Source organism: Glycine soja, chromosome 4 (assembly GCF_004193775.1).
Source record: "Glycine soja cultivar W05 chromosome 4, ASM419377v2, whole genome shotgun sequence".
Taxonomy (NCBI): Eukaryota; Viridiplantae; Streptophyta; class Magnoliopsida; order Fabales; family Fabaceae; genus Glycine; species Glycine soja.
In genome coordinates, this window is record NC_041005.1 from 26,616,798 (window position 1) to 26,633,371 (window position 16,574).

At 37.5% G+C, this 16,574-nt stretch overlaps 1 pseudogene; it reads right to left on the bottom strand.

The window, feature by feature from the left end:
- Positions 1-1,652: 1,652 nt before the first annotated feature.
- Positions 1,653-3,048, bottom strand: LOC114410709 (annotated as a pseudogene).
- Between the last annotated feature and the right edge of the window lie 13,526 nt (positions 3,049-16,574).

The following is a 16,574-nucleotide window of genomic DNA, read 5'->3' on the forward strand; positions in this document are numbered from 1 at the left end:
AGAAGAAGAAGAAGAAGAAGAAGAAGAAATTCAAAAGGATGTGTGTAAAAGATGTAAAAGAATATATGAAAAAGTTGTTTGTAAAGGTTGTCAAAAGTTATTGAAATGCAAATCAAGGTCTTGCTTTTATAGACTCTTCATGTCTGGTCAAGAAAACCATTGGAAGAGTTATAACCTTTAGAAAAACCTGAAAACCATTGGAAGAATTACATCTCTTGATTTTTATTCAAAACTTATCACTGGTAATCGATTACCAAAACCATGTAATCGATTACACAAAGCTTTTTATGAAAGGATGTGACTTTTCACAATTGAATTTGAATTTCAACGTTCAGATACACTGGTAATTGATTACCAATATATTGTAATCGATTACACCATTTTAAAATGAATTGGAACGTTGCAAATTCAGTTAAAAGCTTTTGAAATCAAACTTTGCCACTGGTAATCGATTACCAGAGAGTAAAAACTCTAGTAACTTAGAAAATTTTGAGAAAAACTCTTTTGAAAAACAAAACTGTGCTATGTTTGTTTTTTGAAAAATCTTTTCAATACTTCCCTTGTGAAGTCTTCTTGATTTCTTCTCTTGAAACTTGAATTCATCTTCTCTTGAATCTTGAAATCAAACTTCTCTTGATTTTTGAATCTTCTTGATTGCTTCTCATGAAATCAATCTTGAAATCATTCTTTGGGCTTTTTTTCATCATCTTTGTCATTATCAAAACTACTTGAATCAACTTGATTCATCATCATGAAATTTGCTTCTACACAAATGTATGTCCTTGTCTATTTTTAGGTGCTACTGTTAATGAGAAACCTGTCCATCAATTTAACTAGCCCAGATTTTGAGCATCATGTAAGTATTCATGCTCTGACCTTTAGATTGCTATAAATATCTAGCATGTCATGCTGAGTAATTGCCTGCCCTATATAAGCACCATTAAAGTTCATTTTGGTAAAGTGTTATCTTGTTTTTTTTTTGTTTTGCACACCAAAAATCTATATTGTATTAGAAATAAGATTCAGTACTAGGTGTAGTGAAATACAAACAAGAAAATACAAAGGCAATGAAAAGCCAAACCCAACTAGAAAAGACAAATACAAAAAAGCTGACAAGATAGGTCAAAACCCCTCTAAGAGAATTCATCCTTCAAGTTAGTTGACCAAAGGTTAAAATGAGTTTGAAAGCCTTACGTCTATGCTCAGATTAGCCCTAGTAGGTAATCTATTTTTAAGGCAAAACATATTACTTCTATAAATATTCATCTTGACTATAAATTGGATATTGCTTGGCATACTGCGATTTGCGAAAATGTTTCATCCATATCCGAGATCAACATATTTCTATTAAACTGCAAATTTCTGGATTATTGTCTAAGATTTGAAAGTTATTCTGTGTTTGTTAATCTGGTGTTCACTGTCGGTGTATACCTATCACCTTTTACTGGTGAAAGCTTTCCACAATCTTACCACCAACCACCTTTATTCCTTATGAGAAGAGAATAAAAGTGGAAAACATTTATGTCCACCTATCGCGTATTTCTCACTTGAATTATACCGTTCTTGAGAGGAAAGGAATCACAACTATCGGATAATATAATTCATGAAAGTGAAGAAACTAATGAAATGCTATGTACAACAAAATAGTTCCAAGTTATGTTAGGAAGGTCAAAGGTGAACAAATAAAATAAGGTTGAAATGTATGGGACAGCAGTGGCTCCAGCAACCTCGACATCAATAATCAATAATAATTTTGTACGCACAACAATATCCATCCTTTCTAAACCTCAAAACAACCATCACGAGCTAACACTAACAGTCTAATACATCCTTAAGTAAATTGAGGCCTTCTGCTGATATACTCCTCCTGACTCGAGAAGGAGGTGTCTCTATCCTAGAAGGAGGATCTGGGGAGAAACATATCACGATAACTGTCAAATTATCGCACGAGTTACGCTTAAGAGCCTCTCTGACCAGCTCTCTAGAACACCTTTGAGGATCATTATGTATCATCAATTCTTTCCTTGCCATGGTTGCAGCACATTGGTTACTCATTACATCCCATAGGTCGTGGCAGCCCATAATCAAGAACTCATCATCCTCAGTCAGGTTGATTTCCTGCAGCTTTGGCTCAGCACTCAAGGGGCAGGCAGAACCCTTGGAACCCTTCATGTGCCAGTCTCCTAAGGCACGGGAAATAGATAACTGGCCATTCAAGTATCCATCGTATACCACTCCACCAAGTTTCTCAATCCTTAGCCTCTCCGAAATGCAATCTGGCTTCTGGTCTTTTGACATCTCAATTGCTTTACCTCGCCTCCCTAGTACAGCTCAACAATCCCCAACATTGGCAACTATCATGGTCCTGTCAAAACGATGAAATTTCATAAATTGAGAAAGATAGCCAATAAGAAATCAAGCAACTAGGTGCATTTGCAGTCTCTACACGGGATAATAAAATGCATGTTGATAACCCATTAATTTCTTCCCCTAACATTTTGCCTTAAATCTCCAAAGAGGAAAAAAATTCACTTCCATTGTTTCTTAAAATTTTGGATATGGTTTCTTTATAATAAGGATACAGTAAGTAATCTCAGTCATTGATGAAAAAAAATCAAAGTTTGATATCTAAGTTCAAAAACATTAATGATTAATTATGTTTGTGTACGTAATAATGATGATGGATATTACTTACTTTATCCTTTAAAGTGAATGTGGTCTCAGATTAGCCTTAGTAGGTAATCTGTTTTTGAAAAATCTCCATGAGAAAGCAATTGGTCTTGGAGGAATTTTCAGATTTCAAATGATCTTTGATGCACTGTCCTCAATAGCTACACTGTCAGCTTCCTGCAAGAGTTTATAAGCTGACTTTGTGGAATAAATACCACTAGGGTCAGCCTTCCATATTAGAATATCCATGCTGGAATGTTGGATGTGAACATTCTCAATCTCAGCCAAGAATGCTGCTACCATGTCAATTTCATGGTCAAAAAAGTTTCTCCTCCAGTTTAGCTTCCATTCCCATCTATCCTCAACAAAGTCACCCATTAAGTTGATTGTAGAATTCTACTGTCTACTCATTTGATACAGAGTAGAATATTTGTCTTGGAGAGTTAAATTATCCCCCAGCCACTTGTCCTTCCAAAACCTGATTTTGACTCCACAACCCACCCTCCATCTCAAATTATTCATGATGCTATTGTTGTCCTGTTGCTGAAAGACAATCTTTAGAAGTTTCCACCAATGAGAGAAAACACTGTTGTTTCTACCAGAGATCAAATCATTCCAACCGCCATATTTAGACAATAAAATTCTTTCCCAAAGCTGGTTCTAATTATTAGCCAACTCCCACCCCCATTTGCCAAGCAAAGCCTCATTAAATTTGATCAAGTCTTTAATCCCTAACCCCCCCCCCCCCTTTGTTCTTAGGAAGACAAACTGTGTCCCACTTCACCCAAGGGATCTTGTTGGCCTCAGAATCACCTCCCCATAGAAAATTTCTCTGAATAGTAACTATCTTTTGCACCACTTTTTTAGGGATCCTAAAAAAAAGATAGCAAATAGATGGGTAAAGCTGTTAAAATTGAATTAATGAGGGTTATTCTTCCACCCATAGAGAGACATGTTTGCTTCCATTTTGCAATCTTGGCCTCAAACTTCCTTATAATAGCTTGGTTTTTGAAGATGTAGTCAAAATTAATATTAGTGCTTATATTTTTTTTTTATAGTAGCAAAATCATATCATTTCCATATCAATAATATGTTGAATACAATGAGAGCTTTCATTTGAAGTGTATAAGCTTGAGATAACTTATATGCAGAATATAATGAGGGCTTATATTCGTAAAAACTATAATTTTGGTCATTGGTACCGCATCACTAAAAATGGTAACAACGCGAGAGATCAATTTTACCTTCTTTTTTTTTAAAGAAATTAAAAGACTTAAACCATTAAAAAAGAACTAATATCATACTTGGTTGATTTCCAAAGAACAAATAGATTTAATGCTAAGTAAAATAAACACTTTTATCAAACAACTTTGTTTTGGTTAAACAAATTTTTTTAAAAGTTAACCTAGTTATTCTTAAAAAGAAAAAGAAATAATAACCTATTTACTTTGCCAAACATACTTAATATTACTATTTCACCCTTTTGTTTTTATCTCTCATAAGATTTTAAAATGTAGGAATTTATTTTAGCCAAATGATCTTAAAATTCATATTTACAATAATTTGTGATTTGATAATGGAATAAAACTAATACATCATCATTACACTCATTCTCAAATGTCATATTTAATATTCTACCGAAAATTTCTATAAGAATTACCACCAAAATAAAATACAATAAAATATGAATCGACAATTAATCAGTATGTAGAAACTTGATTTTACAGACAACAACCACAATTATACATAAAGAACCTGACACTAGGATGTACAGGATGACCCCCTTTTACACATCTCTTTGGTGCAATAGAAATTGAAGAAAAACAAACCCAACACTAACCATAAAAGACATCATGAACTAATATCCTAGATTTTGTAGGCACATCCTACCTAGTAATAAGTCCACAAAGGGCATAAAACAGAGTCTAATAGTTATAGTAAAATAGATGGCCATTCCTTCTGGCATCTGCATCCCTTTTCACTGATATGACCCATTTGAGAGCAACACGAATCTTATACCACACTGCTTTGGTTTTGCCACTACTTGATATATCCACATCCAAATTGATGAAAGTAGAATAGCTGCTAAATTCTGCTCCAACAGGAGAACCAAATAAAATGCCAGTTGGCTCCCATGTTGTGTAAGGAGGACAATCATCTATGAATTGAATCTCTGAGCTTTCATTCTCTGTTGAATAACCACCTCGCACGAATGGAAATTGAGATCCATTAAGGTCACAACTATCCTCTTCAGTGTACATTTCAGAGGAAAGTTCATCTAATAGATGACTATTTTGTGACATCTCTGTTATGCATGGCAGTGGATCAGCATAAACTTGATGGTCATCCATTCCTTCATCAGTATATGAAGGAGAGATAGATGGTTCACTATAATCTGGAAATGTTACTGATTGACCTGCACAAGATAGATTAAAAAGATTATATATTGATGGGTAACATACTTATTAAAAGAAAAAAAATAGTTTATTGATGACAAATCAGGTTCAAATCAAACCAAAGAATTTAATAACCAGAAAAGGACCGATTAATTTGATATTTGTAATATGTTCAATTTAGATTTGGTCCTACCAGCATCTTTGGCCCCAAATACTTACTTTTCACCCATAACCACTATTTTAGTTTTTGGCTAGTTTGTGAGTAACCTCCAAAACCAACCATTTGTGTAAGGAACACATATCCGAATGAACATGTCTTTTCAGGAAAACAATGAAAATATAAAAACGGTTTTGGGGCAGGACATGCATATATGATTTGCAATCGTGCCATTTTCACTAACTACACCCATTTATTTAAAAGTTGATTTAGACCATTTTGTGTGCTTGACCCTTCTCATAAGTTGTGTATGATACATATATTTAATTTATTATTGTGGTTCTCATCTATATTAGGGTCAGTCTAATTTAGAAGCAAGGAATCAAGTTATACATTTGGATCAAAAAGCATTGTTAGGTGAAACGTTGAATAGGAAGACAGTGACAATTATATAATAAACTTATTATTATGATCCAATGAGCCTTATATATAAAAAAATGCCGCCTATTGAGTATATGTTTCTTTTATTTTCCCTTGCTATGTATAAGTGTTATTATATGTTTATTATATCTATAAGATTATATAAGTCCATTATTTCCTGCTAACGTCTCTCAAATTTCAACTATTATCAGTTTTTCTTCTTCACCTGACCTGACCCGTGAAGCAACCTACGTGAACAAAAATATCTTGACTTTCTCAAAACTATTTGAAGTTTTCATCCGTGAGGTAGATATATATAATAATTTGCACAAGTTTATTTAAAAAGCTAGTATCTGATATAACTATGTGTTGAATTTGTAGTTTAAAATGGAAATTAAGCATTGCAAGCTTCTTTCTTTCTATTTTGAATCTTTGATCTAATTTGCAAGAAAGTGTTTAAAGTCATGCCTCACAAGTCACAATGACAAATATGCAATGTTTTGTAGCTTATTTTTCTTCCCCATATTTTAGGTGGTTCACTATAAATGTCTGTTAACAAGCATCGCGCTCACCATATTTTATGTGGATTCACATGAAAGTCTGAAATTTTTAGCAAATTTAATTGACCATTAGATTTCTTCAATTTCTTTATTGGTAAGTGACAGCACTCAGCACCAGAGGCCCAGGCACACTAGCCGAAAGCCCACGGATTGGAAGGAATACATTCACTAGGATGTTACTCTAAGCAATTACTCTAGTAGTGCTAAATAAAGTAGTTCTGTTACAGTGGAATTGCATTGTCCTTGCTTTCTGTATTAGGGGATCACATAGTGGTACAGGTGTCAAGCAATGATAGGATGTGTAGAGCTTTTCTGTTTTATGTCTAAGGGGGTAGAGTTATACATGTATGAATGAAATTGACAGAAGGGATATCGAAAATTTACCAAACATGTATGATTGAAATGCTTCTCTATCATCTGGTCCTCCAAAGAACATCACTGCTACATTTGTATTTAAAATCTCATTGTAACACTTTAAATATGATGCATAACTGAAATACAACAAATTAGTGTTTGCTCCATCTTTGTATGTGTGTGGTTGGTTAGTTTTAGTTGTCTAACAAAATGATAGGATAGGTCTTGAGAGATCAAAACAAATTCTAAAAATTAAGTGGCTTAAAAGTTATTTTGGTGGAATTTAGAATATTATTTATTGATGCAATCCTATCCCGCAAAGGCATTGGGTAGAAGACTCCAAGTAGATTGGGCTAGAGATCCAAGGAAAGGCCCTAGGGTTCTCATGAGCCTTAGGGTAGATTTTGAGCCCATGGGCTAAGTATGAGCCCGCTTATCTTTGTAAATATTAGAATAGGTTTTTCCTTCGTTTGGGCCTTGTATTTTGGCCATTCTAGTAGTATAGGGCTTTAGCCTGGTATTTCGGGGCATTTTGAGTAGTCTTTGTAGTAAGGACTTTTTTTTGTATTTTCATGTTTTTTGTCATGGGGGTTATTATAGGGGGTGTGTAGCTAAGTTGTAGCTTCTCATCTCAAGGAGGTGAGCTTAGCTATTAGAGAGGTATGTGTAGCTAAGCTCTAGCTTCTTTCGGAATCTTCTTAAGGAAGCTTCTCAAGGAGGTGAGCTTAGTTATGAGAGGGGTGTGTGTAGCTAAGCTCTAGCTTCTCAAGGAAGTTTTCTCAAAGAAGCTTCTCAAGGAAGTTTTCTCAAGAAAGCTTCTCAAGGAAGCTACCTAGTCTATAAATAACACTTATTGTAACTTTGATGAATGAGAGTCTTGTGAGACAAACTTCAAAGTTCCACTTCTCTCCCTCTTTTATTCCTTCAATTTCGTGCTCCCCCCTCTCTCTTTCTCTCCCTCTTTCTTTTCCTCCATTGAAGCATCCTTCCAAGCTTCTTATCCAAGGCTCATCTTGGTGGTGAAGCTCCTTCTTCCATGGCTTATTCCCTAGTGGATGGCGCCTCCTCTCACCTCTTCTCCTTTGTCTTCCGCTGCATCTCCATTGTGGAAAATCACCATTAAAGGACCTCATTGAAGCTCAAAGATCCAGCCTCCATAGAAGCCCCACAAGCAAGCTTCCATCATTTATAATGTCATTTAGCCTTTTTTTTTTTTAATTTGCTAAACACTAAATTATGCTGCCATACTATTTTCAGATTCCATTAGGAGCGATTTTAGCCATTGTTGATCATGTGGTCATTGTTGTTTCGAAATTAAAAGTGGTTTTGCGGTCATTGTTGGAAAGTCAATTATGTTGAAGCCTCAAACTCAGGTATTTATATCTTTGATTAGAAAACTACTTTGAAATTGTTTTTGTATGCATTACTGGTATAGTTGTAGAACTGTTTGATTTATATGCACCACTTGTTGCTGAGTACAGGATAAGTTGCAATGCCATGAAAGTAGTTTTTATTGAATAATTTGGAAAGTAAATAACAAATAATCAATTTGCAAGCCCAATACCATTCTTTGTTACATAAATTGTTGTATTTGTTTGACTAACTTATCTAACATCTAATGAGTATCTGTCAATACTCCTCCCCTAAAGTTTCATTTCATCGTAATGATGAATAGCTTGGGGCTACTGACACAAAGTTCCAATAGTGTTTCAAGTAATTGAAGCATGGTCACCAAGCCATGCAGCCAAACTTAACTTTCAATCCTCCTACTCTGTGTGAAAATGTGATGTAAGTGTCTTCATTTTCTCTAGTATAGAGGTTTGCAGCACACACACACACACACACACACACACACACACACACACACACACACACACACACACACACACGCACACACACACTCACACACACACACACACACACACGCACACACACACACACACACACACACACACACACACACACACACACACACACACACACACACACACCCACACACGCACACACCCTCCATAAATAAATAAATAAGGCCCTTACAGTAAAGTCACATGTCAATCTCCACATGGATTCCATGAGCTGTCCAGGTTCACTCTCTCTCCATAGATTCCATAAATGAAGACAAACCTAAAAGGTGTACAAAGTCAGTCACTACTACTCACCCATATTTTGAGACAAGGGAAAACTTTCTCTCTTGCATGATTTAAAGTTGTAAGAAGAAACCTTAGTATTTGATAGTTTCTAATTAGGGTTTTAAAGTTAGACTTGTAGTTGTATTACAAATAGCAATGATGAACAATTGTTGAAACATTTAGTTATTTTAGTCTAATTAAGTTTATAGAAACCTTAAAAATCATAATATCGTGACTCTTGATTCTTGCAATTTGTAGCTATTTCTTCTTTACCTCTATACACAGCTTCATAGATATATAGCATAACAGGTTTGGAGTGACACACTTAAAGCAATAGTGGATAGATTTCCAAAATCTTTAATCACACAAAACAACACTGATCACTAGTTTGCCCTCAATTTTTACTAGCATCACAACTACACACATCCTCATGATACACACACACACACACATACACACCCCCTCATCACACACAAAGACACACACACACACACACACACACACCCTCATCACACCCAAAGACACACACACACACACCCTCATGATACACATACACACACATACCCAACTACAATAATAAAGCATAAGCATCCTCCAAACCCAGAATTTGAAATTAGTTACATAAAGAATTGTTGATGTCGATATTTGTCTGTAATTGAAATTTACCTTTTGTATGTTCTTGTATGTCATCAATGTAATTTGCTATATAAACAACTATTATTCATGCTGAGTGAACCTTAGATTCCCATTTGAGACCGAATGCAATGATTCTTGCAGACAGTTTGCATTAGTCATTGTATTTAGTTTTGAATTGTCTGTTTTGGACAATTTGGGGAGACTGGTATTTTTATGTTAGATTCATTCGTTAAGGTTATTATTATTTTGATTAATTTGATGAAATTTCGGTACAATGCATTTCAAGTTGTTCTCTGAGTGCATACTTGATTATCGAGAAATTAATTTCACCGATGTCATGTCGTGTACTTGGAGACCAATGCGAAATGCTACCAAAATTTAGTCAAATTGTTCAAAATAATGCTAACCATGATGTTTGAAGCCAACATAAAAGACAGTCTTCCTAAATGGGATAGGGCCACACCTATAAATAAAAAAGTGAGACTTTCATGCATGGAATTGCTTAGATGGATCGAAGTTAGATGAATCAAAGTCGCATGAGCCCAGAATATGAGGATGGCGTCGAGCAGTTCTTCAATTTGCTTCAGAAAGAGGTCGACCGAATGGAGAAGGAAAATATTATTGTCCTTGCATCAACTGTTTGAACAGAAGACGACAACTACTGGACGACATACGGGAGCATCTATTGTGGGATGGGATCAAGAAGAATGACATGACATGGATATGGCATGGTGAAGTGACTGACATGCAGAGTGGGTCCCAATCTGAACCGTTTGATGTAGAAATGGGAGATCGCTTGGAGGACATGATTTGTGACCTTGGACAAGAGTCTTTTCAGGAAGCACACGCCCCTGTGTATGAAGGATTGCAGAATGATTCAAAGAAGCCTTTATATACGGGGTGCAAGAATTCCTTAACCCTGTTGTCTGCGGTGTTAAGTCTAGTTAATGTGAAGGCCAGGTATAGGTGGAGTGACAAAAGTTTCACCTCACTGCTTGAGATAGTGCACAATCAGCTTCCAGAGGACAACACGCTGCCTAAAACTTACTATAAGGTGAAAAAGATAGTGTGTCCCATGGGTATGGAGTATTAGAAGATTCATGCTTGCCCCAATGATTGCATACTGTACAGGCATGAATTCCAAGAAATGTCCAAATGCCCTATCTGTGGGACTTCACAGTACAAAGTGAAGGATGAAGAGGAAAGCAGTTATGATGAAAACTCAAACAAGGGCCCGCCAGCGAAGGTTTTGTGGTATCTTCCAATCATTCCAAGGTTTAAGCGTCTTTTTGCTAACGAGGACGACGCAAAAGACCTTACATGGCATGCAAATGAAAGGATTTCTGATGGACTGATCTGTCATCCAGCTGGTTGCTCACAGTGGAAGAAGATTGATGGTTTGTATCTGGATTTTGGGAAAGAGCCAAGAAATCTTAGACTTGGACTCGCCAGTGATGGAATGAATCCATATGGCACCTTAAGCACGCAACACAGTTCATGGCCAATTCTGCTAGTAATTTACAATTTGCCTCCTTGGTTGTGCATGAAGCGAAAATACATGATGTTGTCTATGATGATATCGGGCCCAAGACAGCCAGAAAATGACATTGATGTTTATCTAAGTCCGTTGGTTGAAGACCTGAGAAAGTTGTGGGACGAAGGGGTTTTAGTGTTTGATGGGTTTCGCAAGGAGACATTTGAAATGCGTGCAATGCTTTTTTGTATCATTAATGACTTTCTAGCATATGGGAATCTCAGCGGTTATAGTGTTAAGGGTCATCATGCATGCCCTATCTGTGAAGAAAACACAAGCTACATACAACTAAAACATGGAAGAAAAATGGTCTACAGTAGGCATCGCCGTTTTCTACCACCCAATCATCCTTACAGACGACTAAAAAAAGCTTTTAATGGAAGTCAAGAGCACAATATTGCACTGATACCATTGACTGGTGAGTAGGTATACCAGCGGGTTCAACACCTGAATACTGTATTTGGAAAGAGCCAAAAGATGGATAAAAGTCAGACTTGCATATGGAAGAAGAGGTCCATTTTCTTTGATCTTCCGTACTGGTTTGATCTAGATGTTAGTCATTGTATTGATGTTATGCATGTCGAGAAAAATGTATGTGACAGTGTGATTGGGATGCTTCTTAACATTCAGGGCAAGATGAAGGATGGCTTGAATACCCGTCAAGATCTAGCTGAGATGGGAATACGATCACAGTTGCATCCAAGGTCTGATGGGAAGAAAATTTACATGCCCCTAGCTTGTCATACTTTGTCCAAAAAGAAGATAAGTTTTTGTCAATGTCTTCATCGGGTGAAGGTTCCACAAGGATACTCTTCAAATATTAAGAGCCTTGTGCAGTTGAAAGAGCTTAAGCTTGTAGGGTTAAAGTCTCACGATTGTCACGTGTTGATGCAACAATTATTAGCCGTGGCTATACGAGACATCTTGCCAAACAAAGTCAGGTTAGCCATAACTCGCCTGTGCTTTTTCTTCCATGCCATATGTAGCAAAGTCATTGATCCTGTCAAGTTTGATGAGCTGGAAAATCAGGCCACAATTATACTGTGCCAGTTGGAGATGTATTTTCCCCTGCCTTCTTTGACATCATGATTCACTTGATTGTGCATCTGGTCAGAGAAATCAAATGTTGTGTTCATGTTTATTTGTGGTGGATGTACCCGGTTGAGTGATACATGAAGATCTTAAAAGGATACACAAAGAATCTGTATTATCCAAAAGCATCTATTGTTGAGAGGTACATTGCAGAAGAAGCCATTGAATTTTGTTCAAAATACATTGAGAAGGCTAAACCAAATGGCCTTCCTGAGTCTCGGCATGATGCCAGAGTAGGTGGTAAGGGTTCAAGAGGACTTCATGTCATCACTCCAAGTCTAGAAGATTTGTTACAAGCTCACTTGTATGTCTTGAACAACAGTAATGAAGTTTTGCCATACATACTTAAGCATGAAGCTTATGTCAAATAGAATAATCCAAAAATGTCAAAGAATTGGGTGTTGAAAAAGCATAATAAGACTTTCTGTGATTGGTTTAAAGATACAATCTTTGCAGATGAAAATGCTTCATAAACTTTAAGAAAGCTAGCAGATGGGCCTAAAAGAAATGTTATTACTTGGCAAGCATACGACATAAACAGGTATTCATTTTACACAAAAGCACAAGATGACAAAAGTACAATGCAACACAGCGGGGTCACCCTAAGAGCTGAATCTCAACACTTCACAAGTGTGCATGACGCCAATCCCTGTGTAGCTTCCATCCCTTACTTTGGGTTCATTGATGAAATTTGGGACCTTAACTATGTGAAATTTACTATTTGTGTTTTCAAATGTAAATGGGTTGACAGCAACACTGGTGTGTGCACCGATGATATAGGATTTACATTGGTAGACCTACAAAAACTTGGTTACCACAATGACCCTTTCATCATGGCAGAACAAGCTAGACAAGTATTTTACGTGCAAGACCCTTGTGATGAAAGGTGGTCTGTGGTTCTACAGGGCAAAACAATTGGTGTTAATGTAGAAGATGATGATTCATAAATGGACACATATGTTAGTCCTTTGTCCACACAAATCACTCCTAACGTTGTCGGAGAAGAAGAAGCTGACGACGTTCATGCTAATCGTAATGATCATAATGAAGGAGAACTAATTAACGTCGTCTAATGTAATTTTGTATTTATATATTTGATTTTGATAGATTCATTTACATAACTCATACAATTGTTTTTTGTAAGGTTTATTAATATGTGTTGTTTGTTGCAGGAAATAGCTACAAAGGTGGTTCGAAAATTCAGTATCCATGTGAAGCATCAGCTTTGTTTATTGAGGTGAAATCTGAAGACCAATGTATTTATCCCATTTTATAGTGTTATACATAGCATGTGAAAACACCTCAATCAAATTTCAAATACACACTATACAAAATCAACATTTATATATACATGCCTCACTGCATCATTTGAACTTAGGAAGGAAGATCTTACCAAAATTACAACTTCTATCTCACCATCACACACCCCATCTTACAATTGACAATGCACTTACCTACAAATTGGATTCTATATGGTTTGTTCTTCAACATCACACACCCCATCTTACAAATTGACAATGAACTTACCTACATCACACACACCATCTTCAACATCTTTGTTCTTGACATTATTCTTTGAACCACCGTCTGGTTTTCATTTTTGAATTTTGTATGGTTTGTTCTTTGTCCTTATCTTTAAATTTACTGACTTCATTATAGTTGCTTTTCATGCTATTCTCTGCACTACCCTCATTTGTGCCACTAACTTCTTCATTTCATAATTTTTCCTTGTGTGTTTCAGTTCTCCCTTCGTTGCCCTTATATGTGGCACTAACTTCTTCATTTGATAATTTTTCCTTCTATGTTTCAGTGCTCTCTCCTTACTGTTGACTTATAATCACTAGCTGCAGCATCTTTGATCTCATCATTTGGTAGGCCAACTTCAGTTTTATGTTTCTAAATTTGTCATATTTCAAGTTTGTGCAATCTCTTGGCATCCTTTATTCTCAACTGGAACAGATTCCCTATCAAATAAAGGATCATGGCTTCTCCACCAGCCTTGCCTCCTCCTCCTCCTCCTCCTTCTCCTCCTCCTCCTCCTCCTCCTCCTCCTCCTCCTCCTCCTCCTCCTTCTCCTCCTCCTCCTTCCGACGGAAAGCCTCACGTCTACGCTCCTTGTCTACTAGACCAGCTGGTGTTGAGAGACCAGTGGTCCACGTTGATCCTGCTACTGGCAAGGCCGACGGTCCCCACAGGAAGAAATTAAGAACATATTTAGGGATTGTGGTGCGTGATAAGGTGGACGTGACATACGAGAACTGGAAGGAGGTCCCTACTGCTCAGAAGGACTTGATTTGGGAGGATATTCAGGTATTTTTATTTTCTTATTTGAAGTTCTTTAATTAATACCCAAAAAATACATTATTGTAACAAATAAACCTTATTTGTTATTGTTAGGCGGAATTTGATATCCTAGAGGCTTCTGACAGTCGGACGAAAAAGAAGTTACTTAAGACTGTTGGTGAGAGATAGAGGCAGTTTAAATCAGACCTCATAAGGAAATGGGCCCTTGCAGCCGATCAGGACGGTGTGGATGACACTGTCTATGAGAAATACGACATAAGCAAGGAAAAATGGGCCCAGTTCTGCCAGACTCGCAGAGACCCTTATTGAGAGGTATGTACCTTGCCATTTAAGTTTTTTTTCAACAAACATTAACTTGTTATACTTTATTCTAGCAATTTGAAAGATTATTGTTTTTTTTTGCAGGATGTGCGGAAAAAGGCACAGGCCATCCAGAAACAGAACACTGCCCCCTGCGTTTTGTCTCGTGGGGGTTATGAATATTTAGAGGAGAAGCTCCTAGCTGAGAAGACCAAGAAGAAGCTGGAGGAAGCTGCACAATCAGGAAGCGTTGATGGCGTCATCAACCCTCCATCCCCCGTTAGACGCCACGTGAAGTAGAAGATGGCCCGCACCAAGAAAACAGGGGAGATGACGATTGAGGCCGCAAAGGAAATCACTAAGAAGATCATAAGTCATTTGCAACTAACCATTACAATTATATTTCAATATTTTCTAATTGTCATGTACAACTGTGTGTTTTCTGTGCAAGATTCCTTTGAGGAGCAGCCGACACAGGGATCCTTCGTCCTCCGTGGACGTCAGGATGTTCTCACCGCTGCTATTGGACGTCCAGAGCACCCTAGACGTGTCCGTGCTGCTGGAGTCGGGGTCACCACCAAGCAATACTTCAGATCGGCTCCACGGACGTCCCACAGCTCATCCTCCCTGCCTCCTGAAGAATTGTAGTAGCTGACACAGCAAATCAGGGACCAGCTAGAGGAGTCGATCACAGAAAAAGTGACTCGACAGCTCATGGCATCGTTCAGCCAGATGCAGTCCCAGATGCAATCTCAGGGACTTGCACTGCCTCTTGAGCCTCTGGTTGGTCCCTGAGGTCCTCGAGTAAGCACAAAGGGGAGTTGTGTTGATCCCTCAGGAAACGATCCTGAGACAGGTGACTCAGATAGGTGCGGCTTGTACATCGAAGCAAATCCTGACCGCCTGGTTACCCTGTGGAGAGTTTATGAGGGATCCACTGTTGTTCATAACACTCCTTTGTTGCCTAGCCAAGTAAAGGTGGGTGTGGAGGAGGTTAAAGATGCAGATGCTCCAGTTCCTGTACCCACTGATGAGGTTTCCTTAGTGAGGCAGGCAATTCACACCTTCTTTGCTTGGCTGACACATCTGGTCAAGTCTTTATCACAGCAAGTACTTTACTCTTACTATATGTTTCTTCTTTTTGAATTAATTCATTCAGCGTGTCTCAAATTAGGCCATTTAACTTTGTTTCATGAACAGGCAGTTGTGTCTCCGGCAAAACCACCTCAAAAGTCGGATCTGGAGGTAGATGATCCACTTTATCTGATGACATTGACCATCTCAGACCTTTTCTTGAGGCCTTACCAGGTTACATGGGATGCCACCGTGTTCGGGGTCTTTAATCCAGACTTACCCCTCTACATAAAGCATGAAGACCTCTCCAAAATCACACATGGTGGTCAATGTCTCACCATATCAGTGTTACAGTTGTGGATTTTGTAAGTCATTTTAGATTACTTTTAATTACCTAAGTTATTGCTTTCAATTCATAAATATTTAACTTTGACTTAACATAAACAGGCATCTGACTGAACAAGTATGCGAGCGGGGAATTCGGATATCTATGGATTCCTCAAGCCACAGTCCATTCAGAGGTCTGGGCAATTGCAGTTTGAGACTGAAAGTTACTTAAAGAGTTGGATGCAGAGTGCAAAACGTGATGTCTATCTTAGGGCCTACCTGAATGGGTAAGTAACACAAAATAACTGAATTCAATTAATGTTTACTGATATACTAACCCATATTCATCCCCACTGCAGCGGACACTGGCAGATGGTGGTCATTGTGCCCAAGGAACACCTAGTTGTCTGGTTTTGTTCATTGCATAATAGGCCAGACAACTACCTTAAGGGAATAATTAACAGGTCAATATTCTTTTCAATGCATTTACATTCAAATACCTCAACAACACCACTTTTTAATTGTTACTCACCTGGAACAGTGCTTTAAAAGGTCTTCATGATGCTCCACAACCTAAATCAAAGGCTCCTGCTAGGTGGATTGTCGTCAAGGTACGTCATT